Source organism: Passer domesticus, chromosome 1, assembly GCF_036417665.1.
Source record: "Passer domesticus isolate bPasDom1 chromosome 1, bPasDom1.hap1, whole genome shotgun sequence".
NCBI classification, from domain to species: Eukaryota; Metazoa; Chordata; class Aves; order Passeriformes; family Passeridae; genus Passer; species Passer domesticus.
The window spans coordinates 95,565,736-95,585,298 of NC_087474.1; the positions used below are offsets into that span (position 1 = coordinate 95,565,736).

General features: G+C 40.6%; 1 long non-coding RNA gene across 2 annotated transcripts in view; it reads right to left on the minus strand.

Annotated features, from left to right (window-relative positions):
* Positions 1-19,563, minus strand: part of LOC135306290 (uncharacterized) — an 81,057-nt gene that overhangs the window by 54,884 nt on the left and 6,610 nt on the right. The gene's annotated exons all lie outside the window — the stretch shown is intronic.

Genomic DNA, 19,563 nt, shown 5'->3' on the forward strand with positions numbered 1-19,563 from the left:
TGACTGAGCCCACATAAACTCTACACAGCCAAACTGACCCAAGACTACAGCAGCCCCAGAAGGACCAGCCCTGTTCTACCCCAGGCTGAGGAACATGCATGCCCCCAACAAACTAATGCCAGGACTTCAGTTTTCAGGGTCTCTGCTTAGAAGTTAATCTGACTGAAAATTTAAATTTTAATTTTTTGTTTGGCTTGGAGTTTTTTGATATGGCTATTTTTTCAGCAACATCTGCTGTCTTTTGCAGGCAGTATTACTGCTAGCTGAGTTTCACTCACAGCCAGACAGGAAACTCCACTGGATTCCAGAAGAACCAAATAAGGTGTTACCCATACCTGTTATAACTTCATGACTGCTAAGGAGAAGGGTGGGAATGGGCACTTACCTTTGCCCAAGATGAATTTTACTCTGGAAATTGCCTTTTATTTCCATTTGCTATAAAAAGATGAGAATGAACACCTCAAAGGTACTTGTTTAACTTTGAAAAGTTTGGCAAATGAACAGACACTAGGATGATATGTCTTTTTTTCTCACAGAATTCTGCTTTGTTCTGCTTCCCAGTTACATTTCAAATACTTTCAGGTTGGATCTATCTGTCCCTATCTTTTTCAGGTGCCCATATTGGGCAGAAGTTAAACATCTGAAAAATTAAATTCAGATATGCAAGTTTTAGATGCTCACCCTCCAACTCCTTTTACAGAAAATGGAAAGTCTTTACTAAGGAGAAAAAACCTCAAAATTTATTCAAGCAACAACATGTTTCTTAAAACAAAGGTTGACATAATGCCAAAAATACCCAAAAGTAAAAGATCAGAGTTACTACTTGGTTCTGATATATAGGAATCAAAAGTTCTGTCTCTGGAGGCTGAGAAGGAAAGTCCACACATGCAAATTTTTATGTAGGTGTTTGGTGGGAATTTTTTTAAGGGATGAATGTAGAAGATTAAATGTTTAATAGATTGGGGGATGTATTAATGCTAAAATAATAAATCATTGCAGCAAAAATACTCCCCCTAGCTACGAAAAGTGAAATCAAACCGAATTTGACTTGTTAGCCAAATTATGACTGAGCAAGGTCAGGTAAAAACAAGCTGTGTTGAATGGAATGGTAGATTCACACAGCTCAAGCACAGGTCAGGCAGTTAAACAACTGGAAATTATCAGTGAAATTTTCAAGAGGACTTTTGAAGCAGACACTGGTTCTTCAGTGGTTTGCATGCTCTCATGGCCTGAATATGGTGCAGCAGCTTTAGCTAGAGACGGGAGAAGCACAAGCCAAAGATTATTTGGTACAATAAAGACAATACACAAGCCAGCCTACTGTTTCTTTAGAGCAGGCAGGTTTTTGTGAGGTGTGTTTAAGGAATTGCTGCAGGACCTGAATTAACCTATTATGGGAGAGTTTTCAATGTAACCTCTCCAAGTATTCCAATACAAACTGCAGGGACTTTTTTTAATGTGTTCTTCTGACATGGCAAAGGAAAGAAAAACCTCAGAGAACTGAAACTAAGTAAGTGTGAGGCTGCAGAAAATAACAGAATAAATCACAGAATCTCCTCTTACAACCTGGAAAATCTCTATGAAACCAAACTGCCGATGACTGGAAATAAGAGCAATATATTTATTGTGAGTCTGTAGTGCTGCATTGTTTAGCAAAGACACAGAACCACTGGAAGATGAAGGGAATCCTGACAGCCAGAGGAACACTGCAGCATTGATAGTGTTGGAGCAGCAAGGCCTGCCTTTGGAGCTCAGAGGCAGAGTAACATCTCTGATCAAATTTACCTTGACTAGCCATAATTAGATTCTCAATCAGAGAGCTGGCTGAGGACAGAAGATGCTGACAAAGAGAAAAACATTTTGGAAACTTAGACAGAACAGCTATACACATCCATAATCTGAAGGCTGGATCTGATAAAGGGTTTGAGTGAGCGTGGACTAGAGGTTGCAATCTGCTAGTTCCTGGCTCCCAAGGGGGGAATGACAGCAGGATGCAGTCTGACAATGGGATTTTACAGCAATCTAAAATCACAATTCTACGCGTCCTACCCAGTCTCACAAAATAATTAGTGAACCTGTGACTGCAGTCACACAAAAATTAATTCCCACCACCATCTCGTTTGATTGCCAGGAAGGCAATGCTACTACCCACACATCATTATCATTAATTGCACAGACAGAAAGGAGAAAGCAAAAACCTATCAGGGCAGAAGGTCAGGAAGCAGAAAACTTGACCACTCTCTAAGCCAAGGGTGACTCCAGCACAGGATGCATCAGCACCAGCCAGGGCCACAGTCCTGTACCACCTGAGGGCAGCAGGCAGCTCCAGATGTTGAACAGGCTCCACTGGCAGCCCGACATGGTGAGGGAGCAAACCAGATCTGAGGGCTGTCCAGGGGTACAGCCAAAGGCAAAGGATGAAGCAGAGGCAAATACCCCTCAAGGCAAGAGCAGAAGCCTCCAAGGCAGCTGCCTCCATCCCCTGTCTCCTCCTCCTCCTCTTTCTTTCCTGTGTGTGGGCCAAGGGCAGGAACATGCAGCTCCTCAGGACAGCCAGGGCCAGGTCTCAGCACCCCATGGCACAGGCTGCCACCACTCCCCTGCCCACAGAGCTCCAAGGATGCTGGGAATCACCAAACTATCATGTCCAGCAAGATGAAGGATCCACAGGGGCTGGAGAAGGGTGGCCAGGCAACCCCAGGTGCAGGGCTCCATGGAGAAAATCTACTCTGCCAAAGCAGCTGGACAGCCTGGAGGGGAAGGAGTCCCAGCAGCAGGAGGCAGAGGAGCAGCTTTCCTCCCTGGCATGGTCTTGGTGGCTCAGTGACCCACTCAGGCAGCTGAGTGCCAGGGACAGGATGGCATGGCATGGGACAGGACAGGTTACACAAGAAAGCATCCAGGTGGATTTGGAATGTCTGCAGAGAGGGAGACTTTACGACCCCCTGGGGCAGTCCCTTCCAGAGCTCTGCCACACTCAGTGCAAAGAAGTTTTTCCTCAAGACCTGAGGAAGAACTCCTACAGAACACCCTCGCTCTCTTTTCTCATCTGCCAGGTGAACTAATTTCTCAGCCTTGGGCAGCCAGAGCTGGCAGGCCTGGAGGGGCTGGAGGCCATCCTGAGCATGCAGAAGGCACTGGAGTGGCTTTAAGCCCACATCCCAGTGAGTCAGGGACCTTGGCCAAGGAGGAGGACTGGAAACACAATATTGACAAAGGCCTGTCCCAAAGAGCTGTCCCAAGGGATGTGGAAAGACAACCTAAAATCTCCAGTGCCCTTGGGGATGTGAGAAGAAAGGCTGGTTTGGATGGAGCTCTAAACAACCTGGTCTGGTGAAAGGTGTCCCTACCCATGCAAGAGGGCTCAGAATTAGATCATCTTTAAAGTCCCTTCCAACCCAATCTCTTCTATGGTTCTATGATCTACAATTACATTTCCATTCCTTCAGTATTTTTCTATTTCAAGGAGATGTCCAGGTTTTATAAAATTACTTATTTTCCAAAAAAACTAAAGCTTGTGTTGGTTTTATAATATTTTTATTTTTTATATTTTTCTCCTTGTCTTTTTTCCTTTTGGAATTTTTTTTTTAGTTTTTTGTTTTGTTTTGGGGTTTTTTTGGTTTGTTGTATTTTTTTTTAGTTTTTTGGTTGTTTTCTTAAAAAAAATCATGCATGTATCAAGGAATCTATTCTTTTCTTTATGTATATGATATATGCAGCTGATTTTTGGAAAGAAAAGTAGCATCCCAAAAGAAAACTGAAGACAAAGGAATTTGATGCCTGGCCTGTATACACATGCTCCAAAACAGAAACACAAAAATTGTAATCAATAAAACACCATCTCTCAAAAACACATCATTTAACTCCTAAGAAAATTCTACTGAGTAAAAAATGGAAAAAAAGTTTTCTTAATGGGCTTTAGTGAAGGGAGATTCATTTAGAAATCACTTTCTGGTTTGTGGATTAAGGTTGGAGCTGTCACATTTCAGAGAGGTTTTATATTTTATCCTTAAAACTTTTCAGCAGTATGACATTTTATGTCAAGTTTCTCCAGGTCTCCTTCCCTCCTTTCTTTTAATACATTTTAGTGCTTTTCTCTGTTGGTTCTGTTCTCCTGACCTTTCCCATAGCAGCAGTGGTGAGGTTACTTGCTTCCACAACTAATTCCTATATATGAAGAGTATTCAGAGTCACTCTTTCTCTGAACCACACAAGCAGACATTTTTTTGCACAGCTACAAAAAAACCTAGTTAGAGAGTTTAAAAATCAAATTTAAATCCACTGATGGAAATTCCAACATATTTATTCTTTTAGTGGGGTCTGAAACTATAAAGAAGTCCCTCCTGAAAAACAGTATGTCAGCAAAATGCATGTACATTTTTTTCTCTGTTTAATGATCAAAAACTTGACTGAAGGATGGACTTCACAGTATTATTTACTGATGCACTTCAATAAAATAAATTAATCAAGACTGGTTTTCAAGCAGCCAGATGGCATAAATAATGAACATGGGTGTTTAAAACTGGAGAGCAACACCTAGGCCTGGTCAGCAGCATCACACACAAGCATTGGCCATTTCTCCTGAAGAATTGCAGCCCATGGAAAGACCAGTGTTGGAGCCAGGGACCAGGATGAGGAGGGAGCATCAGACAAAGTGTTATGCATTGGACACAATGCCCTGCCTCTCATGCCCCCTGCACTGTTCAGGGTTGAGTGAGAGGAGTCAGAAATGCATTGTTGAGATTGAGCCTGTGAAAAAAAAGGGAGAAGGTGGGGTTGTTTTTTTTTTTTTTTTTTGGTTGGTTGGGGTTTTTTTGTTTGGGGTTTTTTTTGTTGTTGTTTTTCTTTTTTTGTTGTTGTTTTTCATTACTCAATTCTGTTTTAATGGGAATTAATGAAAGTATTTTTCCCCCAGCTTGAGTCTGTTTTGCCTCCAACTGTAATTGGTGGGCAGTCTTCCTGTCTTTGGATTGACACATTTACTTTCTCAACCTATTTTTTCCCCATCCTCACCTGTTGAGATGGGCCAGTGAAAGAGCAGATGGAAGAACATGTGGCTGCCAGCCAATGCTAGCTCACCATAACACCAACATTCAACTGCCTCCTTTTCTCCTAATCCTTTCTGAATTTACCAGACCTCTTCCCCACACACTACAGTTTGTGCAAAGAGCTGAAAGGAGCTATCTTACACAAGTGATGAGCAAAATGATGACTCCCTTGGGAAATGGAAAACTAAGTAAAATAAATTTCAGTTAATTTGAATAAATATATAAAAACATCTAAAGTATTAATTAGAATGAAATTAGGCAACAGGATTAAGAGTTATGAGCAAGCTCTCCTCAATCTCAAGTCCCAAATCCTCTCCTGCAAATGAGATATAGCTACATGTTGAGAAAAAAAGAAAAGAACATTGAGCAAGGATCTTCTTTAGAGAAGTGAGAAAAAGGTGTCACAGTGGGCTACCTTTAATGATTTCTTTCTTAAAACAGTAAGCCAACAAACAGGAGACCCAAGGTCAATGCTTAACTGAGCCTGATGGGATTCAAATTTATATTTTCTGCCTCCTTAAGACCCACCTTACATGCTTGGCTAAATGGGGGAACCTTTCTGGGTACTCTGGGCCAGAGTGCAGAGGAGAGGGGGACAATCAGCCCCTTAAGTCTTGCTGGTGGTCATGAGTTCTGCTTCCTCCTTTGTAAAGTCACTGAAGCAAACAAAAGCATAACCCAAAGCACAGAGAAGGCCTTAATCACTGCAGTAATGCCTTTCCTTGTGCTCTTTCTCTTTTGATCAAAGAAATGTTCAATTTTTATACTAGCCCTGTTTACTGGAAGGCAGCCTGATTCAGGCTAGGAAAACAGTTGCCACTCAGCACTTCCTCTGCTCTTGGAGGTGAGTAACAAAAGATAAAACTCCTTCAGGCTGAGAAATGAATATATCCTGGTCACACATTCTCTCAGCGTGTGTTCTAGCCAATTAGGCTGTAATACAAAAGATGTGTATCTGGACCATCACATCCCTTTTGCAGCTTTGGAAAGGATCTGTTTCTCATGAAAGATTCTCTCTAAGCAAGCATTAACTGAAATCTATTTGATCTGATTAAACTCCTGAAAGATGAAAGAATGACTGCCTCCTTTCTGAGCCTTTGTCAGAGTCAGGGAACTTTGGTGCTAACAGAACTAACTTGGGGAGAGCAAAATTCAAAACCAAATCTTGGTCCCTAAAACTGCCACACCAATAGGGAGCTACGTGTAGGGAAATATGCTTAAACTTTTATCTCTGATGGGATATATTTTGGAAAGTAATTTGCCCTTATGATCTGTGCTTCTCCAGCACTGAGCTGGATGATCCTGCTCAGTTTTCAAGCTGAAAAAGCCCACGGCTTCACCTCCTTGCCTAGTTTTTCAACCGATTTTCTTGCCATTTTATCCAAGCATAGTGACTACTTATCAGTTTTCTTTTCTGTCATGGACTAACCTTTCTGTCAGGCAGTTTGACTTCCAAAGTTCTTTTAAAAAATGCATAGTTCTCATTCTGAAATTAAATTACACCACAGGAGCATTGATGATAAGCAGTATGCACACCTGCATGCAAAACATCCCAGGGTTAAATGAACAGCTCTTTTATGCAAAGGAAAGAGTGAGCAGTGGAAACTTGTAAGGGCCAAATAATGAATCAGATACTTCACTGGCAGGCCAGGCCCCAGCCTTTCCCTCAACATCTGGAAGTTGCTGCTAAGGCCAGAAGGAACAGTTTCTTAAAAGATTTCTCTCCTAATTCTATCCTATTGACCAGGTTTGAAAGAGTCAAACTGCAGGTGGACCTGTCTCTTGACACTGAAGAAGACCAAACTTTTAAAGTATTCTACTGCCTATTCCACAGAAGCAATCACAGCTCTGACTCTGAAAAAGACCCTTGTCTGCAGGATGTTCTTAATGATGCAGCAGGATCAAGGACTTCGTAGTAACACCAGTCTCCACATGTCAACCTCCACTTCAATTAAAACCCTCTCACTTCAGCTTATCAACCACTGAAATATATTTTTTAGGGACCCAGGCTTTTAGGCATGCAAAATTACTAGGGACTTTAAATTATTGTCTCAAAATTGTAGGAAAGGAGCATTCCTTATGTATTTCCAGCAGGTTTTGGTTTTCAAAGCGGCATTCTCTACCCATAGGACATCAGGATGAGACCAGGATGCACGTCCTTTCCTCCTACTCCCTGCTATCCCTTGAAAGACCTTGGTGGCATAAGCAAAGGATGTGCCTCCTATACTCCAAGATTTCTCCCTGATCCCACAAAGGATGTCTGGGGATCTGTGTTCAACAGTACTCGTACAGTAGCAGACAGTCCAGGACAGTACATCTAACATGACTGCTGACTTTCAAAGCAACTTCATCCCGCCACTTTGGCCCCTGGGAGAACAGAGAGCTCTCTACTTAGGTTAGTAATCAAATCCCAGACTTCTACAAACTTCACTTCCTAAATCAAATAAAGTTTTAACAAGAGTTCTCCAAATATTTTGAACTACCAGAATCCTAAGGGACACCTGGCCCGCTCCCACTGCTCCACAAGCTGCTCCTTCACTTAGTTTCATCTGGAAATCACATTTATTCTTGTCCATATTCACCATCAGATCTCAATGCTGAGTTCCTCATCTTTTCCACTTATATTTTGAAGAAATATCACAGCCAAGCCAATGTATGCTGAGGCTCTTTTTGTCAATGTATTTGTCATGATATCACTGTGAATGGCTGCTGTTTTCTGCATAAGAATTTAGTTTCATCTACCCAGCAGGTTCACACGTGTCCATGGTCTAACAAACTGAGGCCAAGTTGTCTGTGAACTAAACAGCTAATTAATGATCAGAGCTGGGGTGAATGATGATGCTTCCGTTTTACCTCACTTCAATACAGCAAAAATACCTGGAGAGCCTGGGTAATGTGAAACACCAAGAAAAACGTGGCAGGGACACTTACAGCACTGTACACAAAGCCACCTTATGCTCAAGCCAGTTTGAGCTGGGCATTGACCCTCTTAGACCTGGACTAACTCCACAAGCCACAGGGCTGTCTCTGCCCCAGGCTGCTTAGCTTCTCTACATTCTAGCAAGATCCATTAGTCTGTAAATGGCAGTGGATGAGGCCCTTAGCTAACAGGCAAAAAAGACAGCCCAGCAGGAAGAAAGATGAGCTCTCTTTTCTGCTACTCTTCAAGTAATTGTGGTAAATAAACAGTTAACCTGGACAGTAACTCACAAAAATTTTGGGTGGCTTCTAACAGCTGAAAAAAATTGCTTTTTCTTTTTTCCACAAGGCTTCCTTTTTTCAATAAATAATTCACTTCTTGGACAGTGTTCAGCTGAAATTAGTCTTTAATTAGTATTTAACAAAATACATTCCTTAAGCTGGCTGGCTGGACTTCCCTCAACAGTCTCATTATCCTTCCTTAATGGAGTAAACAGCACATCTACAATCTTCAGGAGCAATTTAATATTTTTGCTTTTACCACTAAAGGTGCCTTTATGTTCATTTCCTAGCACGGAATCAATGCTTGCACCATGAAGAAAGTGCAACTCTCCTGTAATAAGGTTAGCTGTGCCTGTGATTAATTACTTTTGGGTTTTAATGATTCTCAGCATGTGTGTGTGTCTTTTCCTCCTGTTTCACTTCTTGGAACATTTGAGTAATTTTTTTTCCCTTTCAGCTGTTGTCAAATATCACTGGTTTGGATCCTAATTAAAGCGCTTAATTGTTGAGCTGACTTTGTTTTGTGCTAAGGTGGGACAAGAGACTGTTTGCCTATATTATTCCTCTATTTCTGTCTTACATATTTAAGGAAGAACTTTCTCATTGCATTCATTTAACAAGGGCTTTTTCCTAGTAGAGGTGAGTTTCTCTTTCTATCACATGCTTTTTTCAGTCATTCCAAATATAATGCCTCTAATCTATTATCTGGCACGTCTCAATGCTCTGCTCAAATCACTTCAAAAAGGATTCCAAGCAGAATACTCAATTAGGAAGACATGACTGAAAAAAACAAAAATGAAAGTTCAATGATTTAGTTAAAGTCCATGGCTACTTCAGCTAGGCTATTTTCAGTTCTGTTTTTATGAGCCCAAACTGTATCCAATCAAAGCTGTTCTGGCTGTCATCTATTCATTAGCAAACACCCCCGCCTCTCCCCACAAAAAATCCCACAAACAAACAAAACCCAACCAACCAAAACAGAACCAAAAAAAAAAACAGACAAAAAATCCACACAAAAATGAAACAAGAGAAGGGGACATAAAAAAAATGATGTTTGATCATTTATCTAGAAGAATATCTCCTATAGAAGCAGCAGATCCAGACATAAGAAATGACCATGACGTGGGGAAGGAGACTTCACATTGATTAGTGCTTATGGGACAAATGAGAGTTAATTTCTGACTTTTCACCATAGTGGCTCTTCTAAATCAGCACAAATGAATTGCTCAATAGTCCCTGTCCTAGCACATGAGTCACAGCATGGATTCCAGCTATGCTTAAGAATACAGGGGACAGAAACAGATAACCAAAATTCAAATAGATGGGCCCCATCTCACAAATTGTTTCTATTTTGTAGAAATACACCCTCAGAAGATGTAGCACACAGACAACCTAACTGGCTCATCATCCAGACTTTCACCTAGCAAGGTGGTTATGATTATCTACTAGATTATACCCTAGCAAGAAATTGGAATGCAGAACCGTACACCTACAGGGCTTCTGGCAACAGTTCTCAATGGGATCATTAGGGAGAATAAAAGCACAAAAAACTGGAAAAAGAGAACTTTCTCTAATGACTAAGTACATATTTTATAAATGCCCCGCTATCATTAGTAGCTATAAATATTACTATCCTAAAAAAAAAAGCAGAAAGGTTCAATTCAAATAAGAAAAAAATCTTTTCAATATGTTGGTAATTAGAGGACTGACCGAGTCACAAAAATTTAATATGGGGGTAAGGGAAAATTCATTAAATGCCTGACACAGAAAAAACATCAAGGTTGTGCTATGCTTCTGAGGTTTCATGAACAAGGTGGAAAAATTCTTAGCTAAAATAAAGTATCACCAGGGCCTCCCGCCAAATATAACAAACAGGGGGAAAATCACTCCTCAACAACAGGATACATGCAAAATGTCCAGGGCATGATACCAAGAAGGCTGCAGGCGATCAGGAAAACCACAGGAAGTAAGACAATCTACCTTGCTAGAAGATGTTAAAATATCAGCCTTGACAGAAACTGAAGGAGAACAATTATCATTAAGGCCACGAGAAATTGCCTGACACCGGCTTTCCCACAGTACAAGGAAATTACCTAGCTTACCTTGCTTCTGCATTTTAATCACACTGGTTGTTAAAATGTTATTTAAGGCATTGAAAGGATAAGGATTAGAGGGTACAACATGGGTACGTATGCCAAGTCCAAAAAATCCAATGCATTGCCAGAAGGGTTGTGGGGGCACAGTGGGGAACTCTGAAGGTGTAACAGACAGTGAGAAAGCACAAGTGTATGCCATAGGCATCACCAGTCCTCACTGCAGCTCTGGATGATGCAAGTTCACATGAGTTCACAAAGAGGAGATGAACTCAGCACTGAAGGAGGAATTAGACAATTAAGCTACAGCAAGCAAGGATTTCTTGGAAATTTTAGCGCTATACTAGCAGATCATAATATATGTGTTATGGCAGAAGCAGTTCATAAGCTTAGGAACTTATGGATATGATGAAAGCAAAAAGAATCTGTGACAATACAAAACAAAAACAAAAAACCACCTAAACAGACAACAACAAGAAGATAAAACCCCAAAAAAATTAACCAAACCAAACCTATTTAAATGCTGTATGACTTTTCCAGGGGTTTGTGTACATGGATGCAAGACAGCTACATAACTAAATTGTAAGAGAGAAAATAAAAAAGAACCTGAAGGCTCTGGCACTTATCAAAAAATCATTTGGGATCATAAATATTTCTACCGGCATATTACCCATGTTGCAGATAATTTAGTAATTTCTACCCTAAAGTGCAACAGCCAGTCACTGAGTGGGACTATTCCACAGCAGCTTCATGCTGCAGCGTGCAACAGTGTTTAGTATGCATTTGTAATCTTTTGCTATACAGATTTTGCCCACTTGGGCTTTTTAACCCAAAAAGTGTTATTTAGAATAGGAGAGAAAATGGTTTTAAAGTATTCCTTCTGAATGTGGGATACAGGTTGGGCTGGGAGAGGGGAAGAAGTACAGTCTGAGCTCAGTTTCCATAGTGACTTTAAGAAATCACAGCACAGACAAAAACTTGTTCAGAATTATTCTAGCTTTGCCTCCCAGCAAGGTTTTGTGCTTTCCACATTAGTGACACTCTGAAATCAGTCATGCCTGCAGAGATAAGCCTTTATCGTATTAAGATCTAGGGTATTTCTACTTCTATTAAAATACATAATTTTAAATATTGAGTTGATTTTGCTGGTTGTAAATTCTGGTTTTGGCTTCTTTTTCCATTTTTCTGCAGACCAAGGAAAGAAAAGTCTGAGCTTGGGTGGCAAAATTCTTCTGAACTCTGTACTCCTTGTATTGAGAGGGGAGAGGTCACACTGTAATGATAAAAATGTAGGAAGCCATCTATGCTAGAATTAAATTAGAATTCATGCTCATCCTCTCTGGAACAACCTGACAGCTTCTCTTCTCCTTCATTAGCAGAAGGAGGCTGAGAGGGGAATGCAATGCAATAGTATGACTTAAACAGCAAATCTGAAGAGCAGGGAATGCGATAACCAAAAGTAATCATTACCAAATGTGACTATATGGAAAATACCAGCATACAGTCATTTTGCATTCATGCATTTCCCTTAAGGAAAACAGTATAAAAATTAGATGTTCAAAGATTTTGCAGTCACAGGAAACAAAATGCCTCTTGGAGTAGTCACTCTGAACCAGTATCACATGACAGCAAAAGTATTCCTGCATTAGTTTTCAACCTTTAGTCTGTCTACACCTAAGGAAAACCTGGAAAAATAACAGCAGATTTTCTTCTGTCTAACTCACCTACTTAAGAAACCAAGACATACAGCACCAGATACCTAAGGAACAGAACCACACATCTATCGAATAAAAGCTTATCCAGAAGGAAAACGGCACATTTCTAGATTATATTTTATGGTGAATGTTGGGAATCTCTGATCCATTTCAGTGTATGATACATTGTTTTCTGGGAATACACAAGGTTGCTTTCAAATGGAGAACAATTAGTTTGGGCACAGCTCTTGGCATAAAATGGTGAAGCCCAACGAAGAACATATCTTGAAGAAATACTTGGGAGTCTATTAAGAAGGCAACACACTCAGGCTCTTCTCTTTGTTTTCTGTAGGGAACTCAGATGAGTTGGCAAATGCCTCTGAAGGCCATACAACCTTGTCCTTGTAGGACGTTTCCTACAAGGCCACTGGAATTTGACCCTAAACTTGCTAAGTGCTGCACAAAAGGCCCAGCATATGTGCCACAGGGGCTTCTCATTTTGAGAAGAGAAGAATAAAATTGAATTTTAAAATGTGATCTGCCACAAGGCTTTTGAGGAAACAGCTTATCTGATGTGAAAATCAGATCTAAAAGGCCAGCCCTTGTATGTCCTCCTGTTGCATATGTTCGCTGAGAGGGCAGACCTGTAACTTGTGAAAGAAAGAAGAAGAGCTTTCTAAGGTATTATCAGTGTAGTCCCATATGTCATTAGTTTTCAGCTCCAGTGATCTAAGGCTAACCAAAGGGATAAGCCACTTCACCAGGGATATTTTCTTCAGGAGCAATGCCTGTATTTTACAGGCAAGCTAATCATCTGTCCAGTCTGTGACAGGGCTGAGAACTGAGCTCTGCAAATAAAAATATCTTTTTTCCTGTTGAGGAAAAACCCAGAACATTCATTTTTCTAACTCTTAGTGAAGAACAAGTTTCACTGATGTAGTTTTGACGGATCAATCTATGCCATGAATCACATTGAGATTCAGTTCCAGGCCAGGACAAATCATGTCCCCTCTACAACTGCCAGGGTGACAGGAGTCTTAGGCACTTTAGGAGTAGAGGACCTTTGGTAACTCCAAATTCTTCCCTTCACACTGTGATACACTCACTGATCCAGCTCTGAAGACAGTAAGCATGTTCAAATAATGGCAGCACTGTTGGAAAACAATTCACAGACCAAACAGCATAGCTCAAACATCCTGCAAACATCTTGGCTGAATCTAAAAGTTATACATGTATATTTGGGCAGAAACACGTGGGAGTGCCTTTCTTGCTAGGAAAGCCTCTGGTCCTTTCCTGTGTATGAAATTACAAGGAAGAATAAGGAAGTGGACAGACAAGTTACAGGACTAGTACCTTCTGCAGTCAAATAAGAGAGCTTTGTTTTGAATGTCATTTGGGGGTGAAGGCAGACACTGATGAAATGGAAAAATTGTACAAAGGACCACAGCACCAGGACATCAAGACTAGCCATCCCTCACAGTAACAAAATCTAGTACCATTACCAAATCTCTCAGCTCTTTGGATGAAAAAACTACAGTCTTGATGTTTTTCAAAGCTTTATTCACCTAAAAGACATGGGACAATTTACTAGGAAAACAGACACTCGGGTACATGTGAGGACATAATATGGTAGCAGGGACACTTTACTAAGTGGTGACTAAGGGATACACTGTATCCTCAAAGGATCTCCTTGGCCCTGGATCCTGGAGTGCAGATACCTAATCCAGGAACTGCCCTGTGGTCCATTTCTCCTCCCATGGGCAGTCACAGCTGCTCAGCAGAATGCAGACCTAAGAGCAACAAGCACAGGGCTGATCTACAGCCTGCTGTTGACCTTGCATCAAGGATGAAACAAGACCAGGGCTGACTGTGGGATGCTGATGCTTGTGCACAGCACCTGGCTTATCCAAACCACAGGGCATGGGAGAGGCCTACACCACAGATAGGACACTTCAGGAAGCAGATTTTTATGAATAAGCTGCTGTATCTGATATTCTCTGACATCCATACAGAGTGGCAGGACTGTGAAACGCCTGCAGAGTAACAGTGATGTTCAAGGCCTGGTATTCACCAAAAGGAAGTAGTCTCTTTTTTCTTTTTATTTTTTTTTTTAACTAACTGCATTTCTTTCAGCACAGACACAAAATTCATTTCACTTCTATTTGACACTTACTGTCAACATAGGGTCAGTCCTTTGTGTGTTGGGTTTTCACACAGTTCAGGAAAATGCCTGCATTTGTTTATTTTAAAAAGAGAAGATTTTTTTCCCCTATCAGGCATAGTATTTTTAACAGCTTATTTATACAAGATGTTAACGATGGGTGAGATTTAAGCTGACAATGTCTCCTTAAGTTAAGGCTAGTTAATCCTACAGTCTAATAAATTTCAACATTCCTATAAATATATGAACTTCTCCTTCACACCAGGCCTAGCTTGACTTTGACAATCTTTGTGAGAAGGTTATCAGGTCTCTTTATAAAGCTGGTAGAAGAATGGAGAGCAACCCTAAAGTTGGAGCACACTTTGAAGGGCATCTTACTGGTATGATGAAAAGGAGGTGCTTTCCACCTAGCATCGGTATGACTGTCTCCTGCTCTCTTGCCAATACATTGGCAGCAATACTAGTAAAATATCATTCTTTAAATGAAGATAGTTCAGGTGGTACACAGGAAAATAATGCTAAAAGAGTAAATTACAAAGTGGCCTAAGAGCAAGTCAAAATATGACTGATCAGGCACACCAAATTACAGAGATAATTATTGTTTAAGTGTGCCTGAAGAAGAGAGAATACCTTTTTGTTGCTTTAATGTTAACAGGCTTTCTTAGTATTTTGCCATCATCACTAGGAGCTATTGCATTCATCCTTCATCCATGATCCCTCACAGAGGGAGAATCTTGCACAGATAGGTCATGCAAGGCCAGCAACAGCAGCATAAACATCCCAACTCTGTCTCCCCACTCTGTTCTCCATCTGCCTGGTACGCTCCATGCCTCAGGTAAGAGCAAAGAGGGGCCTGAATTGGTTACAGGGCAGACTGCCTTTCTTAGCATCCAGTCACGCACAGCAAAAAACTACTACTGCCTGTTATTTCTTGCCAGGTAGATATTGAGATGCTATCTGTGGTTATTTAGGCATAAATTGTTCAGGTGACAGTGCCCTTTGGCTGTGTCCTAATGTTTTTGCATTCAAACCTGTCATTTCAGTCTAAATCTTATGTGCAGCTGCCTACATCATAATGAATGAATTATTTTAACTTTCCAAAAATAAGTATACACATCCTTTAAAAACATCTAAGCTATTTGCACTGCCAAGGTCTTTCCCTGTCTCCTTGACATCTCTTCCTGCATTGGGATGTAAAATGAAATTCTCTGCTCCTTAGAAAAAACTGGAAAGAGCTAAAATGCAAGAAGAGGAAGGAGAGTTGCTTCTTGCCACTTTAAAGGAGTGTCCCTCAAGTGTTTGTAATTTGTCTTCACGTCTGTCCTTGCCCTCTGCTTCCAGTCCCCTCTGGCTTTAGCCAAGCTCAGCTGGACAGCTTCCAGTCATTTACAGGAATGAAAAGTTTAAAAATAAAATAGGAGCTTTGATCAAGGAAGAATTTCAGTGAGGAAGGAAAAAGGGAAACACAAACACTGACAACTCAGGCGAAAACCAAGGCGAAAGCAGGTTCATTATGAGCTGACAGACATTTCTATGTCTGTTTGCAAAGCCAAAACCTTCCCTGCTGCTCTTTCTTCTTCAAAACAGTCTGCATTAACAATGAAAATAATGTTCTGTTTTCACCTCTGCTTTCCCCCATGTGCCAGCATTCTTTGCTTTTTCAATTGCACAAAGTTATTTTGCAGAAGACATCAACTGTACTGACCTCTGTGCTTGTGCATGCGCACATACGTGTATCCACAAATGCACCCACAATCATCTGTTCTTGGATTCCTGTTTATTCATAGCCAATTCTCCCTCCCCCGCCTTTATTTATTTATGTCTTAACTTGAAATGTCCATGTCAGCTGCTGTTAATGGAGACATCTCTTCACTACTCTTCTGTTATAAAGAAGGCAATAAAGCTGACATGGAAAGTACCAGGCTTCTTCCAGATTTTTCATTATAGACATAACCTAGCACATTTTATATTATATCATCTAGTCCTCCACCCAAATTCTAAATATCCAAAGCAACACCCACACAAACACCTTGCTTGCTTTAGTGAAAAAGATTGAAAAAACCTGCTCCATACGTGCAGTCTGCATTGTTTGGGACCTCCAAAAAATGCCACTGCTTGGGGTGTGCCCTAAAATGCAGACAGGATGAAGAACAGAGCAGTTCTGGAGAGTACATTTCCAGTAGTTGGGGTAGTTATACTGCATTCATGACAGTGGGGAACCAACTGGCTGCTGCCAGAAAAGTGGTAAATGTCTGCAGCACAGGCTCAATGGAGAAACCTTTGGGCAACAGGTGACAGCCCTCTGGTCAGTATATATTGGTAACAACAAAAGCAGAACCAGGTTATTGCAATCCTAATATTCCTAGTTTCTTAGCTCAAACCAAATATCTGCAAATAAACTCTGGGTGCCCCATCTTGATCCTTTACTTTGCTGGTTTTCATAAGATGACAAAATAAAGTAACTGTCACACTAATTAAAAGCACAAGTGAACCAGAGGAAGATTATCCTCAAAGTCATAAAACTACAGGGCTTATTTGACTAATTCTTTTGTTTATTACACTTTCAGATTGTGTTTTGATATTGAAAGGAAAAAAAGCACACATAATCCAAAATGAATACACTCTCTGCCCTTCAGAGTTCATGTTGAGACACTGGAAAAATGTCCTTTCTTCAAACTCAAATACATGTTTTGACTTGTGACTAATTTTTTGCTTGGCTTTGTTTTTTACTTTATCATGAGAAGCCTAATTTATGATAAAGAAAAATTACAGCAAAAACATCAATTAAAGTAACTTCAGGTACTGGAAACCTAGGTATTTTTTTGAGTAATATCACATTTATATTTTGACAATTACCTTTATACCCAAAAGTGATTTTAAAAAAATATTATATATGTAAATTAAATCAATAAAAATTGCATGTGTCTGCTCAGTACTATGCAAAAGATGTTAAATATTGTAGAGGTATAATCTACGCATATAGTTCAATATTTATTATTTTAAAATTACTGCATGCATACATATGGATGAAGAACCATGTTATGTGCACAGAATTCTGTGTTTTAAAATCAGAAATGACTACTAGATAATTTACTTCAATACAATAAAAGCCTGTGAAGCCTGCTGCAACCCAGACATTTATATTTTGCTACAGTATATCTTGCAGCAAGGCATCAAATTTTTTGTTGAAAATTTCTAGGGCTTGTTGGTTTATCCCAACAGTTAACCACTCTCCCTGTTAAAATCACGTCTATTGTCTCCCAAACTCAACTGTTTCTCTTTCAAATAGATTTTGTCTGGTTTTATCTCCCAGCCATTGCTTCTTGTTATGCTTCTGTCCGCAAGACAAAAGGGTTTTTTAAGAACCCAGCATTTTCTTCTCATAAAAGTACTTGCGAAATTCACTCATCAAGTCACCTTTCTGTGCAACGAAGCTAAACAAATGGAGTTCTGTAAGTCCTTCACTAGAAGATGCATCTTACAGTTTCCCAGTCATGCTTTGCAACCCTATCTCCACTTTTTCAATGTCATTCTCAAAGTGTATGCAGGAGATCCAAGCATGACATAACAATCTTCCGAGTATGAAGCCATTATAATCCTCAACAAGTCAATAAACTCCCACCTATTTTAAAATTAACAAAACCAAGGCAGTGAAAAGGGTTGGCTCAGCTCTTTGAAGAGCAAGTATTAGAATCAGGATAAAAATACAAGAATAATTTGCTCACAGACCTAATTTCTCATGCCTTATATATGACTAAATCTCTTGCCTCTACTACAGTGGCTCCTAGGCAATATGCTACAGTGACTCTTTCCAGTATGTTTAAAAAGGGTCTGTGTCAGATTCTGGGGAACAAGATGTTGGAAAGAAGCACCACAGAAAGGGACCTGGAGTTCCTGGTCAATGACAAGTTGAACAAGATTCAGCAGTACCCTGGCAGCTAGGAGAGCCAGCCCTGTCCATCAGGGGTGCATCAGACCAGCCTGGCAAGGGAGGGGATTGTCCTGCTCTGCTCTGGGCTGGGGCAGCTTCACCCCAAGTGCTGTGGGCAGTTTTGGGTGCCACAATATAAAAAAGATATTAAATTACTAGAGAGCATCCAAAAGAGTGCCACAAGGATGATGAAGGGAAGCCTTATGAGGAGTGACTGAGGTAATTTGGCCTGTTTAGTCTGGAGAAGAGGAGATTGAGGGGAGACATCATTGTGGTCTTCACATCCTCATGATGGGGAGTGGAGGGGCAGGACCCAGTCTCTTCACTCTTGTGATCAGGGACAGGACTCCAGGAAATGAAGCTGAGGAAAGGGAGGTTTTGGTTGGATATCAGGAAAAGGTTTTTCACCCAGAGGGTGATTCTTGGGGGATGGCCACGTGCAGGTCTAAGAGTTGCACTTCATCTTTGTGGGCCCCTTCCAGCTCAGAATATTCTATGATTTCATGGTCTGCATCATGGAAATTTTTAGAGAAATAACAAAACTGAAAAGTGAGTTAAGTTCTCTCCTCCTTGCTAAGTTGTCCAACAGAAAAGTGAGAAACAAGGTAAAATAGGCTGGAGCTCAGGAACAGCTAAGACAGGTGGTTAATAACAGGAGCTCATTCCAGCCTCCAGCATGTGCCAGCCCCCAGCTTTCTTCTTTATGTGCACTGCTGAGATCCTCAGCATCTTCATGCTCCCCAAAGCAGCCCAAGACACACCTATCTGTCCCATTCATTTTCATGCCTAGACCCCATCAGTTTCAGTTATCTTTATCTCATCAAGATACAACCTCAAAATACAGTAAGAACAAGTCATTTTCAAGGAGATATAAATGGCAGTTATTCAAATTTCACCCTTGTCTAGATTTACACAGAGTATAGAGGAAGCTTTCCTAATTTAAAAAAAAAGGGGAAAAAAAAGAAAAAAAACAAAACCACAGAACTTCTTAAAATTCAAATATCAGAAAAATACCAATTGGAAGGATTAAATTGTGAATGGGAAAACTCCAGCTTAACTAATTATCCATTGTGAATAAAAGTGAAGGAGTCGTAAAATGCCTCACAGACTGTCATTAGATTCAACTTGGCTGTGTCTAATTAAGGCTAAGGTTTTGAGGAAACTGCACACATATAAACAACTCCTTGTAATGCTGTTTACTACCTGCAGGTGACTATCTAAGGCCTGGGGACATGCATATTCTTTTTCTATTCAGACTGGACAGATTCCACAGGAGACTGAAGAGCTGCTAGCTAGAGGAAGCTCTCCCACAGCCGAGGGACAGCATCCAACACCTGCACAGAGCTATGGAGAATGGCAGGAGTGCCCTGCACCAGGAATAGCCAGTATCCACACAGAGCACTGCTGCTCTCCAGCTGTCAAAGGGAAATGCTCA